The 6,000-nt window shown below is 44.9% G+C and overlaps 1 pseudogene; it reads left to right on the top strand.

The window, feature by feature from the left end:
- The first annotated feature begins 657 nt into the window (after positions 1-657).
- Positions 658-824, top strand: LOC116839968 (U2 spliceosomal RNA; annotated as a pseudogene).
- Positions 825-6,000: the final 5,176 nt, after the last annotated feature.

Below are 6,000 nucleotides of genomic sequence, written 5' to 3'. Positions count from 1 at the left end.
AAATAAGCTGCAAATTGGAGTGTTGTGCTGCTAAAGTACCTATATTGATAAAGCACTCCTAGTATAGACATGGCCTAAAGCCTTGTCAACACTACTGAATTTTACAAAAATATTCCCCCTGGTTCTACTATTACCTCAACTGAACTAGAGTTAGCAATAGTTAGGGTTGCCAAATCTGACTGAAGCTATTCTGGGAGATTTTTCACCTCAACATGATGTAATATCATTTTCTTAAAATATCCTATTAAAATCTCCTGGATTGCTTTCAAGAGTCACTGGGAGATCGATGCTGATTCTGGGAGACCCAGGCCAATCCTGGAGGCTTGGCAACCCTAGCACCAGTGGAGACCTATGATCCCAGAGCCTAGGATTGCTTTTATCACCATGTCAACTAAACATGACAGTGGGGAAACACCAGAAGCCACCAGTGCCATGTGTGCACTACAGTTCCCACCAATGCTGATACCAGTTCATCTGAACTAGTGGTAGTATGGTGGAAGTCTTTGTAAAATTCCCTACTACAGCCACATTCTAAAGCTTACTCTTTGCTCTTTCAAAGGAGCTCCTACATTCTTTGATTTTGCTGCTACTGACTTAAATGGGAACAGGATTCGATCCAATGTGCTTCTTGTAAATCAAGGCTTTGAACTGCGAATGATCACTCCTTGGCCTTTTGACTAAGATCAAGTACAGCATCTATTATTATCGGTTTAATGTCTGATGCATATCTGTCTGGGGATTATGTATTAAATGGGTTTTTGGAACTAGAAGATGGTCTAACAGCTTGCTCCTTCCTTTCCAAAAAGTGTGTCCAGGAACTCCTTGGAGGAAGAAGGAGAAAGAACTAAGGATGTTTAGTCTGCTTGTTATAATACATCAACTGGTTTAATGCAGGTATTCCCAAACTACAGTCCCGGGTAGTGCGCTGGTGCATGCAACTGCATTCTCCAGGCAAGTTCTTAGTAAATCTTTAACTCCATGTGACTCATGTTGGAATCTCGTTCAGTGTTATACAAAACTGTGTTTTCCCTATTTGAACACCACAGTTTTCTTTCAACATTTTTTAAAAGTGTAATTTTACTAAAACTGGTTGCAAAGAGATCTTGAATCATTTATTTGAGTGCATATTGCTAGGAATTTCTATCATCACAATTTACATTAAAATGAAAAGGAAACATGTACATTGTTTATTTACAGTTTATTTTCACTACGGAAAAGGATAAATGGACACAAATCAGATATCAGGAATGGCAATATACAAAAACCTGTAGGAGAGCACTTCAACCTCCCTGGCCACACTATAGCAGACCTTAAGGAGTGGACAGATATATTAACCGTTAGGCAGAGCATGTGTGTCATAAGCCTCGGTCCTGGCCAACACTTATAGCAGACCTGTAAGGTGGCCATACACTGCAACAAAAAAACAAAAACTTCAGGACCAGACTTCAAGAGAAACTGCTGAGCTTCAGGTTTCATCTGCAAAATTTGACACCATCAGCTCTGGACTAAACAAAGACTGTGAATGCTGCCAAACTACAGAAACCAGTTTCTCCTTCCTTGGTTTTCACACTAGCTGCTAGTAACACGGCCCACATACCTCCTGACTGAACTAACTCGTTATGCTCTAGCTTGCTTGCTAGCATATATATATACCTGCCCCTGGAATTTTCCACTACCTGCATCTGACGAAGTGTAGTATTCACCCACGAAAGCTCACGCTCCAAAACGTCTGTTAGTCTATAAGGTCCCACAGGATTCTCTGCTGCTTTACAGATCCAGACTAACACGGGCTACCCCTCTGATACTTGACACCATGCAAGGCACTGCATTTAGCCGTATGGAACAGATATCATCTTCCTTTCCAAATGCAAACGGATGGACATCATACAAATGGACTAAAGGTAAAAAATCCACTGCTATCTACATACTACACAGACCACAGTGAGAGATTATGCCATACTCACTATCAAAGAAACTGAGGAACCACCTGATCAGCATCCTATACAGCAAACAGGAAACATCAAAAAAGAGCTCTCCAACCTGGAGACTTTCATTAATAACCAAACTTCCATAAAAACGGACTTCACTAAAATAAGACAGGAGATCTACATTACTCACTTCACTCTCTCTACAAAGGAAAAAGGACTGTAAGCTGTCTAAACTCCTACCTGACACATGGGGCCACAACCGTGGTACCCCTAAACCACCCAGCAATATCGTCAATCTATCCAACTACACACTCAGCCCAGAAGAAAAGTCTGTCCTATCTCGGGGACTCTCTTTCTGCCCTGCCACCCCCACCAACATGATACAGTTCTGTGGCGATCTGGAAGCCTACTTTCGCCGTCTGCGACTCAAAGAATACTTCCAGGACAACACTGAACAGTGCACTGATACACAGGTACCACCCACCAACAGCACAAGAAGAAGAACTCCACATGGACTCCTCCTGAGGGTCGAAATGACAGTCTGGACCTATACATTGAATGCTTCGCCGACGTGCACAGGCAGAAATCGTGGAAAACAACACCGCTTGCCTCATAACCTAAGTCGTGCAGAACGCAATGCCATCCACAGCCTCAGAAACCACCCTGACATTATCATCAAAGAGGCTGATAAAGGAGGTGCTGTTGTCATCATGAACAGGTCTGACTACCAAAAGGAGAGGCGCCAGACAACTCTCCAATACCAAATTCTACAGGCCACTTCCCTCAGATCCCACTGAGGAATACACTAAGAAACTGCACCATCTACTCAGGACACTCCCTACACTAACACCGGAACAAATCAACATACCCTTAGAGCCCCGACCAGGGTTATTCTATCTACTACCCAAGATCCACAAACCCGGAAATCCTGGACGCCCCATCATCTCGGGCATTGGCACTCTCACTGAAGGACTGTCTGGATATGTGGACTCTCTACTCAGACCCTATGCCACCAGCACTCCCAGCTATCTCCGTGACACCACTGATTTCCTGAGGAAACTACAATGCATTGGTCACCTCCCAGAAAACACCATCCTAGCCACCATGGATGTAGAGGGCTCTCTACACAAACATCCCACACACAGATGGAATACAAGCTGTCAGGAACAGTATCCCTGATGATGCCACAGCACAACTGGCTGCTGAGCTCTGTGCTTTATACTCACACACACAACTATTCAAGTTTGATGACAATATATATCTCCAGATCAGTGGCACTGCTATGGGCACCCGCATGGCCCCACAATATGCCAATATTTTTATGGCTGACCTGGAACAACGCTTCCTCAGCTCTCGTCCACTCACGCCCTTCTCTACCTACGCTACATTGATGACATCTTCATCATCTGGACCCATGGGAAGGAGACTCTAGAAAATTCCACCACGATTTCAACAGCTTCCACCCCACCATCAACCTCAGCCTGGACCAATCTACACGGGAGGTCCACTTTCTAGACACCACGGTGCAAATAAGTGATGGTCACATTAACACCACCTATATCGAAAACCTACCGACCGCTATGCCTACCTTCATGCCTCCAGCTTCCATCCCGGGCACATCACACGATCCATTGTCTACAGCCAAGCACTGAGGTACAACCGCATCTGCTCTAACCCCTCAGACAGAGACCAACACCTACAAAATCTCCACCAAGCATTCTCAAAACTACAATACCCGCACGAGGAAATTAGGAAACAGATCAACAGAGCCAGACGTGTACCCAGAAGCCTCCTACTGCAAGACAAACCCAAGAAAGAAACCAACAGGACTCCACTGGCCATCACATACAGCCCCCAGCTAAAACCCCTCCAACGCATCATCAGGGATCTACAACCCATCCTGGACAATGATCCCACACTTTCACAGGGTCTTGGGTGGCAGGCCAATCCTTGCCCACAGACAACCTGCCAACCTGAAACGTATTCTCACCAGCAACTGCACACGCGTACCATAGTAACTCTAGCTCAGGAACCAATCCATGCAACAAACCTCGATGCCAACTCTGCCCACATATCTACACCAGCGACACCATCACAGGACCTAACCAGATCAGCCATACCATCACTGGTTCATTCACCTGCACGTCCACCAATGTAATATACGCCATCATATGCCAGCAATGCCCTCTGCTATCTCACCCTCCCTGACTGAACTAACCTCGTTATCTCTAGCTTGCTTGCTAGCATATATATACCTGCCCCTGGAAATTTCCACTACCTGCGTCTGACGAAGTGGGTATTCACCCACGAAAGCTCACGCTCCAAAACGTCTGTTAATCTATAAGGTGCCACAGGATTCTCTGCTGCTTTTTCAGATCCAGACTAACACGGCTACCCCTCTGATATTTATTTACAGTGTTACAGTTTATATGTATGTAATAATTACAATGAATAATTTTCCTCAAGAAGTGTTAATAGTGGGCTACAGCGCCTATTGCAGCTGCATATGTGGGCCTCAGGGGGAAAAGTTTGGAAACCCCCAGTTTAATGACTATGGAGTGATGAAGAAAGGCACTGCCTTGAACTATATCTTCATATTTTCATTGTTAACTGTCATCCTTATAAAAAGAGAACTGATTTCCCAACCATTTTTAATAGCGTCTACATATAGTATCCCTCCTTTCAGCTTCCCTAGACTCAGTAAATGAAAGTCATGATTTGTGAGGGATAAGCATGGACACACTACAACCTGAACAAAACAAGAACAGAATTGCGGTTAGGTCCATCCCCAGCCAATAAAATATATGTGTGTATACACACACACACACACACACACACGCGCACGCTTTCATGAAAGTGTATTCACTGACTGTTTATTTCTTGGTTGTCGAGAATGTAGTTCAAAATGAACATATTAGAATATGCTGAAAGTTGTTAGAGAAAAAAAGGAATTCAGGACATCTGAATATTATTTCTATCTCTGATGCTAAATTTGGGTAAATTTCTGGGCACCTGGGTGAAGTGTTGCCACCTGCTAGGTCCTTACACATGGGTCATTCCAAATAATCAAGAGACCCTCTAGGTTCAACATTCTGTTTCTGCTACCCCGGTTCTAAAGCACATGATCTTCTCATAGGTAACATGGGGAACATGGAAAAGAGATCTTACTGCAACACATTGATTCCCTCTGTGGACATGAGACTTTGTGTTCCTCACGCCCTTAAAATGGGATGACAATACTTAGCTCACAGTGTGAAGACTAACTCACTACTTTGTAAAGCACTTTGAAGTTAAAGAGCATTATAAAATAGGTAAGTATTAGGACTTGTCCGCACTTGAAAATTAGTTTGGATGAAGGTACCACTCTTACTCTGGAATAAGAATGTCCAAAAATAGTTATTCAGGGATATTCCAGAATAGCTATTCTGGAACAACTCCATGTAGAAAAGGCTTTATTATACCTCATTACCCTCCCAGTTATTATGTAAAATAATTTGTTTAGCTTGTTTAATTCATATTGTAGTTATGTCTAGACCTAACAAGGTCACAGGGAAGAGAAAGAAAAGGAGTTGGAATGACATACAAGAACATGACCCTACGCCCTAACATTGAGCAGCAAATTTCTACAGAAGAGCCGGCTGGCCAGGGCACTGTGTTTGTACAGCGCCAAGCACACACCATTAGCACATAAATAACCATCAGATGCAATATACTGAAAATAACTGTCACGCAGACAGAAACGTAGAGCAACAAATGTCGATGCCACAAAATGCTGCAGAAAACCGAACTAAACTGGCGGGACTTTTGGAGCAAGCCCCCAAAGGCTGCCTAGCGTGGCACAGTACCGAAGGGCACCGGGGCAAGACGGCGTTGCTGGCGACCCCCCACTCATGAGAGCGCAGTCACGAGCCCGGCGGCGCGGCGCCCCCCCGCGCATGGCTTCACTTAGCTCGCAGCGGCGGGAAGAACCCAGCAGCTACTGGGTTTGCAGCAAACTTCGCCGCCGGTCCGCACGCGCCCGCCCGTCGCCGCGCGCAGCGGCGCTCCCGTGGAGTCGTTCCATCCGCACCTG

Source organism: Chelonoidis abingdonii, chromosome 2 (assembly GCF_003597395.2).
Source record: "Chelonoidis abingdonii isolate Lonesome George chromosome 2, CheloAbing_2.0, whole genome shotgun sequence".
Taxonomy (NCBI): Eukaryota; Metazoa; Chordata; order Testudines; family Testudinidae; genus Chelonoidis; species Chelonoidis abingdonii.
This window is presented reverse-complemented; position numbering and strand designations above follow the sequence as displayed.